The 20,033-nt window shown below is 33.4% G+C and overlaps 1 long non-coding RNA gene across 1 annotated transcript in view; it reads left to right on the top strand.

The window, feature by feature from the left end:
• LOC141582253 (uncharacterized) overlaps window positions 1-20,033 on the top strand; it is a 634,729-nt gene that overhangs the window by 493,293 nt on the left and 121,403 nt on the right. Inside the window, exon 3 of the long non-coding RNA XR_012515068.1 lies at window positions 8,824-8,862. This is a non-coding gene — a long non-coding RNA (uncharacterized LOC141582253). The remainder of the gene's footprint in view (window positions 1-8,823; window positions 8,863-20,033) is intronic.

Raw genomic sequence — 20,033 nt, 5'->3', positions numbered from 1 at the left:
CAGCCTACTCAGTAGACCTTGCTGATGATCCACTTCCACTTAATAAATAGTAAATATATTTTCTCCTCCTTATGATTTTCTTCATACTGTTTTTTTCTGTAGCTTCCTTTTTTTGTAGGAATACAGTATGTAATACATACAACATACAACATGTATGTTAATCAAATGTATTATTGGTAAGGCATCTGGTCAGGCGTGATCTATTAGGAATTACGTTTTTGGGGAGTCAAAATTTATACAAGGATTTTTTATGGTGCAGGGTGTTGGCAGTTCGTTTCCTGTGTTGTTCAAGAGTCAACTGTCACTGCATTTTATGGCTCTTACTTGCTATCTGTAGGTTCTGAGAATCAAAGTGCAGAATTCTCCAATAAGGTGCTCCAGCCCACATTATTTAGACATTTTCACTGGGTGCATGTAATGAGCTTCAAAACAAATTATAACGGCTACTATTTTTGGTCCATTTGTTTTTCCTTCTGCATTCTTCAGTCCAACCTCAGGCCTTCTGCGGAGATGCTGGACAATTAAAATTATTTGAGCACTCCCGTGAACATCTTGAATTTATTGCTATTAGCATTTTTGCTCCTTCCTCTTTGCTGTTCATTCCCTCTTATTACTGCTAGTAATATTCCTTTGCAGTATTCTCAAGTGTTTTCCCTTTCTCCTCTGCAATCAGCAACCCTGCAGGAACTCAAACCTCCACCATCTCTATGCTTGCATTGGTGATATTGAAGATTGTTGAAGAGAAACAAAACAGCCACTCACGCTGACATCATGATAAATGCAGAATCATCAGCTTTGAAACAGGACTAAATTTTTTATAAATTTACTTTTCTACCAAATCATGTTCTTTTATAATTCATCACACTTTGTATTCTTTGTATTTGTGTAATTTTAACTGACAAAATTTCCTTTGTTTTATTGGTAAAATAGAACCTCTCGTCTTTAAAAGCTTTTCCCTTGCCATCACTAAATCTATATTTCTATAAGCACCTGAGTCTATCTTCTTCCAAGGTCTTAAAGAAAAGTGTCCCTTTCTTATCAAATGCCAAAATATCCTCACTGATTCTAACCGAATCCCCTTTTCTCCTTTCAAACATTTTAATTATTGCAATTATTTCCGTTTTCTCTTGCGTCATCTTTTTGTCTCTCAAATAAATTGTTGTCCTCAGAGTCCACATATGCTCCAGGATTCACCAGTTTAAAATTCATTTTCTTAACAATAGATCCTGACTTCATCTCTTATCCCCACCTTTTTTTTTTTTTTTTTTTTTTTTTTTTAAGACAGGGTCTTGCTCTGTTGCCCAGGCTGGAGTTCAGTGGCAGGATTGTAACTCACGGCAGCCTCAAACTCATGGACTCGAGCAATCCTACTTCAACCCCCAGAGTAGCTGGGACTATAGGCATGCATCACCACGGCTGGCTAATTTTTTTTTTTTTCTGTAGCATGGGGTTGCCTGTTGTTCAGGCTGCTGTTCCCCACAGTTTGTGAAAGAGTTGTTTGTATTTGTTCACTCTACTTCCTCACGTTCCCTTACGATGTATCTCTGTTCATCTCTAACTCCTCGTCCTATCTCACACTGGTCCAGGCAACAAGGACCACTTACTGCCTAAGCCAATGAATTCCTACAAATTTAGTGATTGAAATAACACAGAATTATGCTTTTATGGTTATAGAGGTCAGAAGTCCAAAATGAGTCTAACAGCAATAAAATCCAAGTGTCAGCATTGTTTTTCTTCTGGAGGCTCCTACATATGACTGAGAACATGTGTTATCTTTCTTTCTGTACCTGACTTATTTCACTTAATATAAGGCCCACCATACTCATTCACGTGGCCACAAACAACTGGATTTTATTCTTTTATGGCTGAATAGTATTCCATTGTGTGTATATACCACAATTTCTCCATCTGTTTATCCACGAATGGACTTTGAGGTTGATTACATGTCTTTGCTGTTGTGAATAGTGCTGAAGTAAAGATGGAGGTGCATATGTCTCTTTGACATGTTGGTTTTATTTCCTTACGATAAATACCGGCATTGAGATTGCTGGATTATATGGTAGTTCTATTTTTAGTGTTTTTGTGGAACTTCCATATTGTTTTTCATAATGTCTATGCTAATGTAAATTCTCAACAACAGGGTACTGGAGTTCACTTTCCCTCCATCTTCACCAGCATTTGTTATTTCTAACTTTTCTGTAATATCCATTCTGGGATGAGATGATATTTCATTGTGGTTTTTACTTGTGTATCCCTTATCATTAAGCATGTTGAGCATATTTTCAAATAGTTCTTGTCCATTTGTATGTCTTCTTTTTACAAATGTCTATTCAGATCACTTGTACATTTTTAATCAGGTTTTTAAATTTTTTTTTTTTTTTTGCTGTTGAATTGCTTATACATTCTGGCTATTAATCCCTTGTTGAATGAATATTTTAAATATTTTCTCCCATTCTGTATGCTGCCTTTTCACTGTGTGGTTGTTTTGTTTCCTTTGCTGTACAGAAGCTTTTTAGTTTGATGTAATCCCACTGGTCAGTTTTTTTCTTTGTTACCTCTGCTTTTGAAGTCTGATTCATAAAATCTTTTCCCAGACCAATGTGCTGAAGCATTTTCCCCAATGTTTTCTTCTTGCATTTAAATCTTTAATCCATTTTGCATTGATTTTGTTTACAGCAAAAATAGGGGTCTACTTGTATTGTTTTGAACGTGGAAATCCAGTTTTTGAACGTTATTTATTAAGATAATATTCTTTCCACAATATTTGTTCTTGGTGTCTTTGTCAAAAATTAGTTAGCTGTAAATACATGGATTTATCTTTGGGTTGTCTATTCTGTTTTATTAATCCGTGTGTGTATTTTTATAGCACTCTCATGCTGTTTTGATTACTGTAGCTTTGTAGTATATTTTGAAGTCAGGTAGTGCAGTGCCACCAAATTTGTTCCTTTTGCTAAAGACAACTTTGGCTATTTGGAGTCTTTTGTTGTTCCATACAAATTATAGTATTTTTTTCTATTTTTCTTGAAGAATAACATTGATATTTTCAGAGAGATTGTATTTAATCTTTAGGTTGCTTTTTCTAGTATAGCCATTTTGGCAATATTGAATCTTATAATCCCTAAACACAGGACGACCTTTCATTTATTTGCGTTACAGGTTTTAGTAAGATTTTTCACTTTCTTGGTTAAATTTACTCCTATGTATTTTATTATTTTTGTCACCATTGTGAATGGGCTTAATGACTTAATTTCTTCTTTAGATTGTTGTTTGTACAAAGATATGCTATTACTTTTTTGTGTTGATTTTATACTTTGAAACTTTACTGACTCTTTTATCAGTTTTAACAGTTTTTTCTTTTTTCATGGAATTTTTCGGTTTTTCTCTATGTAAGATTATGTCAAAGGCAAAAAGATAAGATTCGCCTTACTCTGCCACTTTCGAAGCCCTTTCTTTCTTTCTTTCTTTCTTTCTTTTGCCTAATTGCTCTGGCTGGACTTCCCGCACCATGTCAGATAAGATTGGCAAAAATATGCACCTTTGTTTTATTCCAGGTTTTAGAGGAAATGTTTTCTGTTTTTCACTGTTCAGTATGATGTAAGCTGTGGGTTTGTCATATATGGCCTTTGTTGTGTTGTGGTATGTTCCTTCTATAATTTGTTGAGAGTTTTAAATCATAAACAGATGTTGAATTTTATGAATTGCTTTGGTTACTTTTGTTGATGGTCATTTTTAAAAAATCTTTCATTCTGTTGATGTAATACTTTATTCTTTAAACAAGTAACCTAAATCATTGTGTTTGCCATTAAGTTTCCTTTCAGCTTAGTGGTTTTTTTCTTTATATATTCAGCATTTGTTCGTTGACTTTTCTGCATCTTATAAAATGCCTATTTTGCTGAATCAGTTTAATTGTATTGTCTATTTTACTCTACATAACTGACTGTTTTCTATGATGAGAATTTAATTATTTAAAAGTTCACAGGAGATTAAAATCTATTTTAAAATTGTAGGTTATTTGTAATCTATGCTTCTTTAAGTTAGCTTTTTTAAAAATCTCAGTTCATATGGTAATTTACTTTCCATTTAATATTTTATTTTCTCTCTTATAGTTCAGTCTTTTATCTTCTCCCGATTACATATGCAAATGATTCAAAGTCCTTAATTTTTAGTATTAAACATTTCAAAACATTATTAATTTCTTTTACATATAGGATCACAGAAATTATTTTATGCCCCCACCATTTTGACTTCTTCTTTAGTCACCCTTGATGAAGAGAGACCAGACCTACCCTTTCACTGGACTGTGAGACACTCTTGGTTATCTTCATTGTCTATTTCGGTGTTAACATAATATTTGTTCAGATTTTAAGCTATATATATATCAGGTTTATATTTAAACCTCTGTTTCAGTTAAAGTGGAGGCTCTCATGCTGAAATACAGACCCTAAAATACAGTTGTTTAAATAATATAAAATTGTAGTTCTTCTCACAGAACATAAGTTATTCAGGCTGACAGGTGCTTTCCCTGATGGGACCATTCTGGAAATTCAGTTTCATCCACTTTTTTTTAATCTCAAAATATATATTTCTCATCCCTTAAGTCAAAACTGGGTCACTGTCTCATCATGTTCCAGTCTGAGAGAAGGGGAAAGGAAGGAAATGAAAGGTAGTTTTCTTTTAATATAGTTACTCAAAGTTAGAGGCGTCATTCCCACTCATAGGTCATTGTTGAGAGCTTAATTACCATCGCCACCGTTAGCTGAAAGAGAGACCGGGTCATGTCCACTTCGGCCAGGCAACTGTGTGCTCCGTTAACAGTCTTACTGTGGAAGAAAGAGAAATCGACTTGGATGGTGGCAAACCTTAACGGTTCTGATCACAATTCCTGCTTTTTTCTTTTTCTAAGAAAATCTTCCCAGATAATATGTATCAGCAGCTGTTCTCTTTTTCTTAGAAGCGCTGCAGTATGTGTCCCCAAGCGCTACCTATCACTTTCCCAACTTGCTGATTTCTCGTTTCAGAATATGATGCCTTACTTCTCTCTCCTTACCCCATACCCCATCTCATTGTAGTCCCTGAGTGTGCATAACAAGGAAAGGCTGATAGAATGAAATTGCCTTGGGCCCATCAAAGAATAACTGAAAAATCTGTAGCAAGAACAACGAAAGGTGGGAAAAGAGGGAAAGGGGACATCTGCTTTTGTGTGTTCAATGACAGCAAAATGACACTACACAATATGGCTAGAGATATTACAGGTCAGAAGGAAGGAAAAATAGCTTTTTTTATATGTACTAGAGATAAAAATAAATTTTGGAATCACTGGGGAAAATAAAGAACCAGACTGAAACTTCATAACTTAATGTTATCATCTTGAAGTTCTTTGTTCATGGTATTTCTCCTAGTAGGGAAATGTCACCCATCAGTCCGTCACTCAGCAATTTCTTTTCTCAGCCTTAGAAGATACTTGCCACAATATTCTTTCAGAGATACACATTTTGTTTATGCAAACTGTTGTAGCTATGGTTAGTCTATTTTCCCAGGAGTTGGTTTTCAGAGACGAGATTGTGCTTACTTCATCAATCTGCATAGCAGAAGGCTATGTATTTTAGGGGGAAAAAATCAGAGAAATTTCTGTATTTTGTGTTTAGAGAAATAGTCTGAGTTTTACAATGCTATTTATATTACTATGCTAGGTGGTGTGGGAGATCAATATATAACATGCAATAATAACATAAGGGACTAATTTTGGTTTTCTCCACAAACATGTCGGTAAATATATGGTGACATTAAAGAGCTTCTGTCTGCAAAGTAGTTGCCTGTGGAGAATTTAGTACAGAAAATTACAATACAGTAACACTGTTATTTTTTAAATAACATTTTAGAAGTCTTCTTTGAGATTGGTGTTTGCATAGGAAGCATGTAACTATTCTCTGATGATAGCTTATCTTTTGGGGGAGTAGCAATGGATTTAATTCTGGAAAGTTGCCAACAGCCATTCTTGCTACATTTATTAAATATGATATGCGAGCTAATACTAATAGTTACCTGTGAGATGAAACCAGTACAGAGGCAACGACTTAAGTAAATGCAAAAAGAGAAACCTCAGTAATTGATGCTCCAGGCTAGGAAAACAAAACATGTCAAATACATCAGTTTTTCCTAATACATTAATTAATGTAAATATACATTTGAAGCTATGCTGTTTTTTAAATTTGAAAATTATGTAATGAAATGTTTCTGGTAAATAATAATTTTAATTAGAATCTAATTTTAATAGAAAATTTTATATAAACATATCAAAATATTTTGATAAAGTCGTAAGTATAAACAAATTTGATTAAACAGAATGAAGAGTTTGGAAATTAACTCAAGTATGTTTGAAAAAATAGTATATGATAATTAGAATTATAGAAAAAGATTTTAGATTTCTATTTTATACTACTTAAAAGTAAATCACTAACAGTTCCCCTTTTGAGCTTTTAATTATTATCTAGTAAACTTTTTCTTTGAAAACCTTTGCATGTTTATGTAAAAATTAACAAGTTTTACTCCAAGGTGATCATGTATTAATCCATATTTTTCTAGAACTTCTATATTTTTCAAATTATTATTTCTCCTGTGTGAATAGTGTAATAGAATTCAGAAATGAAATTATAGAATTGAAACAAAACTGATAACATGGGCGAATAGAAGCTACATACATATTACAGAAAATTAATTTTCATGACAATAAAAGATAGCCTTTAAAAGGAAAAGAAAAATAAATTATAAAAAAAATCAGTCTAGCTTATGTTTCTGTTTCTTCATGTTAAATATTTTCCTATTATCTGTATGTTCAAGTTCTAGATTATAGTCTTTTTAAAAATAAACAACTTAGAAAAAATGGGATTAAGTTTCTATTGCCACAATAAAAATTTTCATTTCCATATTGAATCCACTCTTACTGAAATATAAAACACGAACTCCACGTTTAAAAATAGATAATTTGTTGAGTTTGAATGTGCAGAGACTCATGAAATCATCACAGTCAAAATGGTGAACATATCACCCCAAAACATTTCGTTAAACTATTTTGTAATTCCTCACTCCTATCCCACACTCCGACCTTCCCTTAAACAACCACAATCTGTTTTCTGTCACAATAGATTAATTTGCATTTTCTAAACTTTTAAATAATTGGTGTCATACACTACACACCTTGGAATGTGTCTGGCGTCTTTCATTCAGCATATTTATTTTAAGATTCATGTATTCCATTTCAAATGTGAACAAAAATGTCTTTCTATTGTTAAATAGTATCCTATAGTATAGATATGCTGAAATTTGATTATTTATATACTGGCTGGTGGACATTGAGTTTTTTGCGCTTAGGAGATAATATAATTAAAACTGCTATGAACATTTGTGTCCAATAGTTGTATGAACATATGTCTTCCATCCTCTTGGGTAATTGTCTAAGACTGGAATGGCCAGATCATATGGCAGGTGTACAGCTTAATGTTAAGGAGACTGCCAAACGCTTCCAAAGTAAAGTAATCATACCATTTTACAATCTCTCCAGCAGTGCATGAGAATATCAGTTCCTTCCTAACCTCATCAGTGACTTGAATAGTCAATGTTTTTAATTGACTTCTGGATTGATTCTACTGTGTATGTCATGGGAGTGCATTGTGGTTTGAATTTGCATTATCTCTAATGTCTAATGAGGATCTTTGTGCTCATTTCCCTCCTGTATATCTTCTGTGATGTGTCTGTTCAAATCTTTTGTCTGTTTTCCCCCATATTGGGTTTTTAAAAAATTCTTGAGTTTTAGAGATTTCTTAACAAGCTTCTGCTTGTTTTTTAATTTATTGTTTCTTTTGAAGAGCAGAATGTTTCCTTTTTTATGAACTATAATTTATAAATTTGTTTCTTTAAGGATTGCATTTTGGTGTCATGTCTAAGCAAAATTGCCTGTTTCAAGAATGAATATTTCCACTATATTCTAGAAATTTTAGAGTGTTCTCGTTAGATTTAGACATAAAATTCATCTTGACTAATTTTTGTATTTGGTGCAAAGTGTGGATCAGAATTTCTAGCTTTTCTCCTTTTGCATATTGATATCCAGTTGTTCTAGTACCAACCATCGGTTGAAAAAATTGTCCTTTATGTTATGAATTGTCTTGGAAACTCTGTAAAAGGAATCAGTTCTCCATTTGTTTGTGTCTGTTGATCAATTTGTGTGTGAGAATGCAAACACAATATTGTTTTTGTTATTTTTCTCGAGTGTTTTTTTTTTTTTAGCTCTTTTTCTGTTCTAGGTTCTTTGCAATTTCTCATAAATTTTAGAGTCAGTTTGTTAGTTTATTTTTTAAAATTTGCTGAGTTTTGGGTTAGTGCTGCATTAAGTCAAAGATTAATAAGGGGAAATTTAACACTTTATCAATATTGAGTTTTCCAACCTATGAAAAAGGTACATCTCTCTTTTTAGTTAGGCCTTTAGATACTTTCAGAAATATTTTAGAGTGGTCAATCCATTAATTTCACAAATCTTTTTTTATATTTATTTTAATGACTCTTATTTTGTTTGAGGCTATGTAATGGATACTTTATAAATGTCACTAGTTAGGTAGTTGCTAGTATATAGAAATAAAACTAATTATTTGTTGGTCTTGTATCATTAAGCCTTGGTAAAAAAACACATTAGTTTTATTAACACTTTAAATTTAATTTTACTTTGGCAGATACGATTATGTTATCTGCACATAAAGAGAGTTTTACTTCTTTCCTATGTGAATATCTTCTATTTGTTTCATTTGCTTTTTTTTTCTTTTTTCTTTTTTTTAGCACTGGCTGTTACCTCCAGGACAGCGATGAACAGAAACGGTAAGAGCAGTCCTGATCTTAGTAGTGAAATACGCAGGCTTTTCCCATTGTGTGCAGTGGGAGCTGTTCGCTTGTTGCAAAGTTTATTACTTACATTCAGGGCATTACAATCTATTTCCAGTTGGCTGAGAGGTTTTATCAGGAATGGATGTTTGAACTCATCAAATACTTTTTGCTTAATATAATATATAATATCAATTGATTTTTTAATGTTAGGCTAACCTTGCAGTCTTGAAATAAGTATTACTTAGTCATTATATTATCCTTTAATATGTTTGTGGGTTACATGTGCTACATTCTGCCAAGCATTCTGCCAGTAGTTCACAGTTCTGAACTATTGTTTTTTCTAAAGCCTTTGTGTTTGTTGTCAGGGTTATGATGTTCTCACAGAATGAGTTGAAGATTATTTACTCCTCTTTAATTTTCTGCAAGTCATTATAGAATTGCTGTTATTCTTTTAAAGTTTGATTGAATTCACCAGTGTATCCTTACCAGTTTTTAGTTATATTTGTCGGAAACTTTTAACTAGTTTGAATTTCTACAGTATATGTAGCAGTACACATGTTATTTATTTCTTTTCGAATGATCTTTGGTAGTTTGTGTTTTTCAAGGTATTTGTCTATTCCATCTAAGAATTTACTGATAAAACATTCATAATTTTTTCTTACATTCCTTATAATATCGGTGGAATTTCAATCTGTATTTGTCTCAGCTCTTTTATTCCTGATATTAATAGTTCATTTTTTGCCTCTGATTAGTCTGACTAGATAATTATCAATTATACTGATTTAAAGAACCATCTTTTGTTAAATTTATTTTTCTCTTTTTTGTCTATGTCATTGATTTCTGCTTTACCCTTATCATTATTTTTTAAATTTGGGAATAAGTTGCTTCTTTCTAGTGTCTTAAAGTGGCAGCTAGTATTTTTGATTTTGAGATGTGTGTTCTTTCCTAATATAGACATTTCATTCTATAAATTTTTCTTCAAATACCACTTTATGGGCAACTAATATATATACATTCTGTGTTTTCTTTTTTATTTAGCTTAAAATGCTTAACAATTTCGTTTTTGGTTTTTTTCTTTGTCGTAAAAATTATTTAAAAGTATGTTATTTAGTTTCCAAATATCTAGATATCCTTCAGATAGCATTTAAATTGTTACTTCTAATTTAATTCCACGGTGGTGAGAGAACATACTTCTCATGATTTGAATCTGTATAAATTTCTTGAGAGTTGTTTTAGTTCCCAAATGGAATACCTTCGCAAAAGTTATCTGATACTTGAAAAGAATGAATATTCTGCTGTTGGTGGTGTGGTGTTCTATCAATGTCAGTTGGATTCAGTTGATTAGTAATGTGGTACAAAGATCCCCCATTTTGAAAATACTGTGTCTGTTTGTTGTATTTGGTATTGAACCTTTAACTGTAGTTATGGATTAGTCTATTTCTCTTTGCTATTCTACCACACTTTGCTTCATATATTTTAAACTCTATTATTAGTGCTAAAGGTATTTGAGATTATCTGTCCCTTTGATGAGTTGACCCCTTTATAATTATAAAATGCCCCCTTTTAATTTCTATTATTTTCATTTTGCAGTATACAGTATCTGATCTTAATATAGCAACTCCAGTTTTAGCATGGTATATCTTTTTCTGTCCTTTTACTTTTAACGTATTTATGTTTTCACATTTAATATAGGCTACAATTAGCATCATAGAGATGGCTCTTGAATTTTTATCTAGTCTGACAATCTCCACCTTTTAATTGGGATGTTTAGACCATTTTTCATGTGATCATTGGCACATCTGGGCACAGCTCCTCAGGTTCCTTTGTTTGTTGCACAGGACAGGCTTTATCTTTGGATTATGAATAATCGACTACGTGAGAGAAAGTTGGGTTTTAGAAAAGTCTAGGCAAAAACTTCCAGTAAGTTCTTTAATGGCTCCACATTCTTCAATTCATTCTAATAGTCAAGCCAGGCTATGTGATAAGATATATCAGGTAGAAGTCATCAGTTCATACATTTCTTCAAAAATGTAACCAAACAGTCCTGAATGGCTCCAGGGAGTTTTAAGCTTTAAGCAACATATTATAAATTACCATCTAGTCAATATCAGACTCAAAAGTATCTCAACAGATAAGCATAGACATCCCATGCCTTTTCCATTTCAGACGTTAGGAACAAAACATATATGCTTTCAACATAAAGTAATACGTTAGTTGCAGCTTATTTGTAGATAGCCTTTTTCATTTATAAAGTTTTTGAGACTTTATAGAACAAATATATATATATATATGTATATATAGATAAATATATATGTATCTAAAGAGTATCTGTATCTATCTTTAATAGATTTTGTCCACTACGGTTGGTGAAGACAGCAACTCTTCTGAGTGCTGTATGAGATGTAGTGAATGTTTTGCTTCAGCACTCTGGAAAACTTGAACTCTTTCTTCATAACCTAGGAACACTTCTGGGTTCCACCCAAGGTTCCCCTTTTTATGCTGTACCTGGAAACTCTCCTCAGTCATTAATTTGGGAAAGCCATACTCACTCCATTATTTAATTTCTTCTATGAATTACTGTACCGTGTTCTCCATTCAAAGTCTGGAGTCTGTTTTTTTAAAAAATATATTTTGCTTAGTTTTCTTGTTGTGTAAGGTGGGAAGGTAAAACATATGTCTATTGTGTAAGGTGGGAAGGTCAAATGTATGCCTGTTACTCCATCTTTGCTAGAGAGAGAATCTACGTTCCGGTCTTCTTATGCTTACGGTTAGCATGGTACATCCTTCTTTACCTCATCGTTTAATTTTATCCTGTTTTCTTTTATTTAATAAGTATCTCTTGTAATCAGTATATAATTGGCTCTTTTACGTATTTTGACAATCTTTATCTTTTAATTAGAGTGTTTATGTCACAGTAATTTAATTATTGATAAGTTTGGATTGTCATCTATAATTTAGTATTTTGTCTATGTGTACAGTTTTCCTGCATTTCTCTGTTTCTCTTTCCCTTTCTTATTTTAGTTGATGTAAATATTATTTTTAGAGTTACAAGTGACTTAACATTTGGCCATTAGCGATACCATTTTACCCTTTTTATTTTATATTGGTTGCTCTTTCATTTTTAGTATGTAATTATATAAACGTATGAAGCCAGTCTAGTAATTTTTATGGCTTTCTTTTCAAATACACAAATATTATTGTGAAGATGCAAGAACTGTGAAAACTCAGAGAACCATGACACCACCAAAAGACATCCCCAAAGCTGCGGCAATGGACCAAGAATTGAAGACCTATATAAGACCTGATAGATAATTAATTTAAGAAGTAGAACAATTACCCTTTTTTTTCCAACTTAACAGGTTTTTAAAAAACTTTTAAGTTCAGAGGTGCAGGTGCAGGTTTGCTGACTAGGTAAACTTGTGTCATGAGGGTTTCTTGTAGAGATTATCTCATTGCCCAGATAGTAAGCCCAGTACTCATTAGTTGTTTTTCCTGATCCTCTCCCTCTTCCACCCTCCACAAGTCCCCAGTGTGTCTTGTTCCCCTCTTCGTGTCCTGTCTTCTCATCATTTAGCTCCCACTTGTAAATCAAACATGCAGAATTTGTTTCTATATTTCCATGTTAGTTAGCTAAGGATGATGGCCTCTGGCTCTATCCATGACCCTGCAAAGGGCATGATCTTATTTCTTTTTATGGCTGTGTAGTATCCTGTAGTGTATATGTTCCATATTTTCTTTATCCAGACTATCATTAGTGAGCATTCAGAACGATTTCATGTATTTACTGTTGTGAACAGTGCTGCAGTGAACATGTGCATGCATGTCTCTTTGTAATACAACGATCTATATTTCTTTGGGTATATACCCAGTAATGGGATTGTTGGGTCAAGTGGTATTTCTGTCTTTCGGTCTTTTAGGAATTGTCACACTGTCTTTCACAATGGCTGATCACTGATTAATGTTTTATTAAAGTTGAAGAGATTTAATAAGTAGTATAATTTTTAATCTTGAATAATTAAATTACTAGATAGTATTTAACATTGCATTTACTAATTTAATAATTTACATTTTCTTTTTAAGTCCTTCAAGTACTAAACAGATCTAACTTATGGTTCTTATGAGACTACATTACCTAAACACTTAGGCAAGCCTTTTAAATAAAATAAACAGCACACTAAATATTCTAATATTATTTACAAACTTACACACATTTTCTTACCTTCTTTAATATCAAATAAGAAACATAAAATCATTTTCCTATTTCATGTGAATTACAAGTGTAATATCTCAGAGGACTAATATGCCAGATGTGTTTAATTTTGCATCATTATGCACAAATCCACATTGTCCTGACTCTTACATAGAAATAATTATAAATTTCATATACCTTTGTACAATTATATTTACATTTTTATTTTCCCAAGGTTGTAATGTTACCCAACTATAAAATTAGTTTTATCATTTAATTGGATGGAAGTTGGAGTTAAAGATCTGCATTGGTATATAAAATTTTCTGCAAACGTATGTGTCAGGACACAGAATGTGGAGGTCACATGTTTTCACGATAATGTTTAAAGAGAGATGGACATAGAAAGTATTTTATCTTGTATGATTTCATGTAAATAGGTAAACCCTAATTCATTTTCTATCAACTGGGGTAAATTTTACAGTGTTTCCTGATGGCCATTTAGAGTTGCAAGGTTTTATTGGATTTAACTGATTTCTTTATGATTTACTGAAATTTAACAGCATCTTTTAAAATATGTTATTTTAAATAGCATTCCCTTTTAATTTCACAGTTATATTCTATATTCTCATAGCTGCATTACTTGAGTAATTAATTATTGCTGATCTCATTCTCTTTATATAAACTAAATATGGCAACATGGAAGTTCAGAAGACTGCTGTGAGCATTAACTGATGTAGTACATGTAGACTGTTCAGTCCAGTGGCTCACAGCTATTAAAAGTTTTCTAGAGATGTTAGCAAGATGGTGGAATTGAAGATCCTCCAGCATCACTCCCTTTACAAGAAAACAACTAGAAAAAATCCAGAGATAAGAATATGAGTCTGAATATACCAGAATTCCACGGAGCCCATGGCCAGTAAGGATACTGATTTCAGAAAGTATGATCCCTTCCCCAAGGTGGCATTATACCGCTCAAATAAAAGTTTCTAGGACCTACAGTTGCCAAGATGAGATGAGGGAAATAGTGGTTGACATTTGATTTACACAGTGGCTTGGGAATCTTCATAGGAAGCCCACTTGGGTTTTGTCCCGTGGGAATCATTGGGAATACTAGAAGCGTTGAAACATCTGAGATGAATTGAGAACAAAGAGAGGGGCACTGATCACAGCAAATGCTGTATGTATCTTTTTGGACACTCAGTGCTCTGATCCATGAGGACCCTATGTTACAGAGACTGGCTGGTGCCATAGTGCCAGAGAGAGAACTGTCCGTGAAAAGGCTTGAATCCCTACTTAGATTTTCCACAAAATTTAGGTTCTTATGTAGAGTTTTCACCTGGCCTCCAAACAATGAAAAGGTTGGGATTAAGTTCTGTTGCATGCTTAGGACTTTCCTAGTGTGGGAAACAATGAGAAGAAAATGTGTTAGTTCTAGTTCAGTGTTTTAGTTACTGTGCTCATTGTAAGTCAACATGAAAATGGGAAGAAACAATTGGGTCAGTGTTTAAATTTCAATAAGAAGTAAAGGTCTAACACTGTCATGTGACACCTGCAAAAACTGGAAGAAGTGGCTTTCTTTTCAAATGTACAATCATCATTGTAAAGACACATGGATAGTGAAAATGCAGGAAAATATGACACCATCAAAAGACATCAACAAACCTTCAGCAATAAACGAGGAATAATTGAAGATTAAAAAATAGCTGTCAGATAATTCAACATAATCCTCCAAAGAGCAAGGAATCATAAAAAATATGAATGGAAAACTAAATGAAAACAGTCCAGGAAAAAAATAAGGAATTTGACAAAGAAAAACAATAAAGAAGAAATCCTAGAAATAAAGAATAGAATAATTGAAATTGAAAGCTTATGAGAAAGCTTTAACAACAGACTTGACAGAAGAAAGAATTTATGAACTTTATGGCAGAACATGTGAAATTACCCAATCACAAGAGCAAAAAAGAAAAAACAAGTGAAGAGGGGCTGTTAGACTTATGGCACGCCATCACACAAAGTAACCTCTGCATAATTGAAATCCCCTCAGATCATGAGGAAAAAAAAAAAGTTTAGAGCGCATATTTAAAGGAATAGCAGCTGAGAATTTTCCAAATATGGAAAAATAGGACAGTATCAGGTAAAGGAAGTAGAGAGATTATCCATTAAAATTAATCTAAAACAGAATTCCCTAAAGCATATTACAAATAAATTAGCAATAGTCAAAGACAAATAATACTAGAAGTAACCAGAGGTAAGACTCATATCACATTCAACACAGCCACAATGGAGCTTTCAGTGAATTTCTGAGCAGAAACCCTGCTGGCCAGGAGAGAGGAGAGTGTAGTACTATATTCAAAGTTCTAAAGAAGAAAAATAGAAAACCTTCCATCTAAGAATGCTGTACCCAGTATAGCAATCTTTCAGAACTGAAGCAGACAAAATAACTGCCAAAACAAACCAAAGCTGAAGACATTCATCAATACCAGAGAAATCTTAAAAAAAATTTGTTGAAAGGAATTATTTAATCTGAAATAAGGGAAACTAATATGGAACAGGAAAACATCTTAAGGTATGAACTATCTGGTAAAATTAAGAAAACAGAAAAATTCATAATCTAATACTTGAATTGTGATAAGTTAAACCATTTGTATCTTAAGTATGAAGAGCAAAAGCAAAATCTATAAAAAATAATAACTACAATAATTGGTTAAGAGACAGGCAGTAGAGAAGGTGTAAAACAAAATATCAAAAAGTTGAAATAAGGAGGAGATGCTGTTAAAGTGTAAAATTTGTTTTTGATAGCTTTCTATCCTTTGTGATCAAAGTTGTCATTAATTTAAAATAACATATTATATTTATAAAATATTTCATGTATTCCCCATGGTAAACACAGCACAAAAACCTATAATAGAAACACTAAAAATAAACAGCATAGAATCAAAATACAATAGTAGATAAAATTACTGAATCACAAAGGAAGACTGTAAGAGAGAAAAAAGGGAAGAAATGATGTACAAAACCGTCCCCCAAAAGTTAAAAAAAAAAAGAATGGCAGTAGTAAACCCCTCCCTTATAAACTTTAATGTAAATGGATTTCATTTTCCAATTAAAAGACATTTAATTAGCTAAAAGAATGAAAAAAGGCCAAACTAAAATATACGTGTTCTATAAGGAGCTCACCTCACCTATAAATTAACCTGTAAACTAACTATGAAGCGAGAGTGATCATTTGTCTATTTCCCCACCCAAATATCATCTTGAATTCCCTTGTGTTGTGGGAGGGACCCAGTGGGAGGTAATTAAATCATGGGAGCAGGTCTTTCCTGTGCTATTCTCATGATTGTGAAGTCTCAAACCGATAGTTTTAAAAAGGGGAGTTTCCCTAACAAGCTCTTTTCTCTTGTCTGCCACCATTGTGAGACGTGTCTTTCACCCTTTGCGGTGACTCTGAGGCCTCCCCAGCCACGTGGAACTGTAAGTCCATTAAACCTCTTTCTTTGTAGATTGCCCAGTCTAGGATATGTCTTTATCAGCAGCATGAAAATGGACTAATGCAGATGGAAAAAAAATATTGCATGCAAATAGAAATAGAAAAGGATACTTACAGCATATGCTTTGAGTCAAGAATATTTCAAACAATGGAGACCATTATCTAATGATAAAAGTTTCAAAATAATAGGATGCAACAATTGTAATATATATGCACTCAACACCAGAGAATTGGGATATGTAAAACATACATTAAAACAGCCTAAGAGAGAAATTGACTGAAATTCACGAATAGAAGAGGAATTCAGCACCTCACTTTCTGCAGTGGATATACCATCCTGACAAAAAATTAGCAGAGAAGCATTAAACAGCACCCTTGGGTAAATGGATCTAACAGACATTTACAGAACATTTTATTCAGCGGGAGGAGAATACACATTTTTCTTAATAGCACGTGAAACTTTCTGTAGGATAAACCATAGGTTAGGTTACAAACCAAGTCTTCACAAAGTTTAAAAATTTAAACTCATATCAAATATCTTTTCTCAGCACAAAGAAACAGACCAGAAATCAGTAACAGAGGGAATGCTGCAAACTGTGTGAATTTACATGAGTCACCATGGCTTTGAATAACAAATAGGTTAGTGAAGAATTAAATAGAAAATTTAAAAATTTAGTGAGACAAGTAAAAATAAAAACACATGTCAAAATCTATAAGACAATGAAAGCACTTCTAAGAGGAAAAATGTATAGCAATAAGCACTTGCATCAGGAAAGTAGAAAGAGCTGGGCATGGTGGCTAACACCTGTAATCCCAGCTGCTCAGGTGGTTGAGGTGGGAGGATCACTTGAGACCAGGCATTTGAGAAAACCTGAGAAATATAGTGATATCTGTCTCTAAAACATTTTTTAAAATTCTTTTGGTGTGGTGGCACAAGTCTATAGTCCCAACTACTTAGGAGGCCGAGCTGGGAGGGCCACTTGACCCCAGGAGTCTGAGGGTGCAGTGAGCTGTAATCATCCCACTGTAATTCAGCCTGAGTGACTGAATGAGACTGTTTCTAAAAAAAAGTAGAAAGACTTCAAATAAAGAATCTAATGATGCACTTCAAAGAACTAGATACAAACAAAACAAAAACAAAGTCCAAAATTAGTCTAAAAAAGAAACAACAAAGGTCAGAGCAGAAACAAAATTTAGACTTTAAAAAACGCACATAAGATAGATCAATATAGACTTTTAAAAAGCACATAAGATACATCAATAAGATGAAAGTTGTTTTCTTGATAAGATAAGCAGAATTGACAAACCTTTAGCTAGACTAATAAAAGAAGAGAGAAGGCCTAGTTAAGTAAAATCAAAGATGAACAATGAGATATAATTTATATCACAGAATTACAAAAATTGTTTGAGACTATTATAAGAAACTATTTGCCAACAAATTGGAAAATCTTGAAGAAATTTCTGAACATGTACAACCTATCAAGACTAAGCCATGAAGAGATAGAAAGTCTAAACAGGCCGGGCACGGTGGCTCAAGCCTGTAATACCAGCACTTTGGGAGGCCGAGGTGGGTGGATCACAAGGTCAAGAGATCGAGACCATCTTGGTCAACATGGTGAAACCCCGTCTCTACCAAAAATACAAAAAATTAGCTGGGCGTGGTGGCGTGTGCCTGTAATCCCAGCTACTCAGGAGGCTGAGGCAGGAGAATTGCCTGAACCCAGGAGGCGGAGGTTGCGGTGAGCCGAGATCGCGCCATTGCACTCCAGCCTGGGAAACAAGAGCGAAACTCTGTCTAAAAAAAAAAAAAAAAGAAAAAAAAAAAGAAAGTCTAAACACATCAATAGAAGTAACAAGATTGAATCAGTAGTAAAAAGTATCCCATCAAAGAAAAGCCCCAAATCTGACAGCTTCACTGCTGACTTTTAGCAAACGTGTAAAGAAGTAGTATCAATTTGACTCACACTATTCCAAAAAATTGAAAAGGAGGGAATAGTTTCAAAGTCATTTTGCAAGGCCAAAACTATTCTGATACCAAAACTAGACAAAAACGTAACAAAATAAAACTTCCCCCCTCCCCTTGCCTCCCCTCCCCTCCCCTCCCCTCCCCTCCCCTCCCCTCCCATCCCCTCCCTTCCCTTCCCTTCCTTCTTCCTTCTTTTCCTTCCTTCCTTTCTTTTTGATGGACTTTTGCTCTGTCACCCATGCTGTAGTGTAATAGTGTGGCATGATCTCTGCTCACTGAAACTTCCACCTTTCAGATTCAAGTAATTCTCTTGCCTCAGCCTCCCGAGTAGCTGGGATTACAGGTGTGTGCCACCGTGCCCAGCTAATTTCTGTATTTTTAGTAGAGACAGGTTTTTGCCATGTTAGCCAGGCTGGTCTTAAACTCCCTGTCGCAAGTGATCTGCTCAACTTGGCTTCCCAAAGTGCTGGGATTACAGATGTGAGCCACTGCACCCAGCCAACAGACCGTAATTTCTGATCAACATAGATGCGGTAATCATCAACAACATACTAGCAAGCTGAATTTAACAACACATTAAAATGATCATTCACTATGATTAAGTGGTATTTATCCCAGGGATGAAAGTGTGGTTCAACATACATTAATTTGATATGTGATATGTCAAATTAATAGAATCAATAACAAAAATTATATGATAATTTCAATACATGCTGAAAACAAGCATTTTTGTAACATTCAACATCCCTTTATGATAAAAACTCTCAAAAAACCATTTATAGAAGAAACATAGCTGAAAACAATAAAGGCCATATATGGCTTACCCACAGCTAATACCATACTGAATGGGGGAAGAAAAAATGGAAAGTCTTTATTTAAGTTCTGGGAAAAAACAATAATGCCTACTAATTCAGCACAGTACTGGAATTTCTTATCAGACAATTTAGGTGAGAGAAATAAAGGGCATCCAAATAGGAATAAAAGAAACCATATTATCCTTGTTTGCAGATAATACCATCTTATATTTAAAAAACCTAAGAACTCCATGAAAGAACTGTTAAAACTGATAAATGAATATAGCAAACTTGCAGGATACAAAATAAACATTAAAAATCAGTGTGGTTTCTATACTCTGACAGCAAAATATCTGAAAAAAAGAAGCAATCCAGATCTTTTACTTCTTTAAGCTTATTACTGAAAAAATAGTAATAACCTTAAAGAAGTAAGAGATCTCTAGTAAAATCTGTAAAAACACTGATTAAAATTGAAAACAACACACACAGAAATGGAAAGTATCCGTGTTCATGGATTGGAGAATTGTCATTGTTAAAGTGCCTGTATTACCCAAAGCGATCTACACATTCAGTATACTCTCTATCAAAATGCCAATGCCATTCTTCATAGAAATAGAAAAAAACATCTTAAAAGTCGTATAAAACCGCAAAAGAAATTGAATAGCCCAAGCAGGCTTGAGCAAAAAAAACAAAGTGGGAATAATCACACTACCTGACTTCAAACTCTGC

The sequence above is a fragment of the Saimiri boliviensis genome, chromosome 19, assembly GCF_048565385.1.
Source record: "Saimiri boliviensis isolate mSaiBol1 chromosome 19, mSaiBol1.pri, whole genome shotgun sequence".
Taxonomy (NCBI): domain Eukaryota; kingdom Metazoa; phylum Chordata; class Mammalia; order Primates; family Cebidae; genus Saimiri; species Saimiri boliviensis.
The sequence above is the reverse complement of the archived record's forward strand: the minus strand, read 5'-3'. Positions and strand labels throughout refer to the sequence as shown.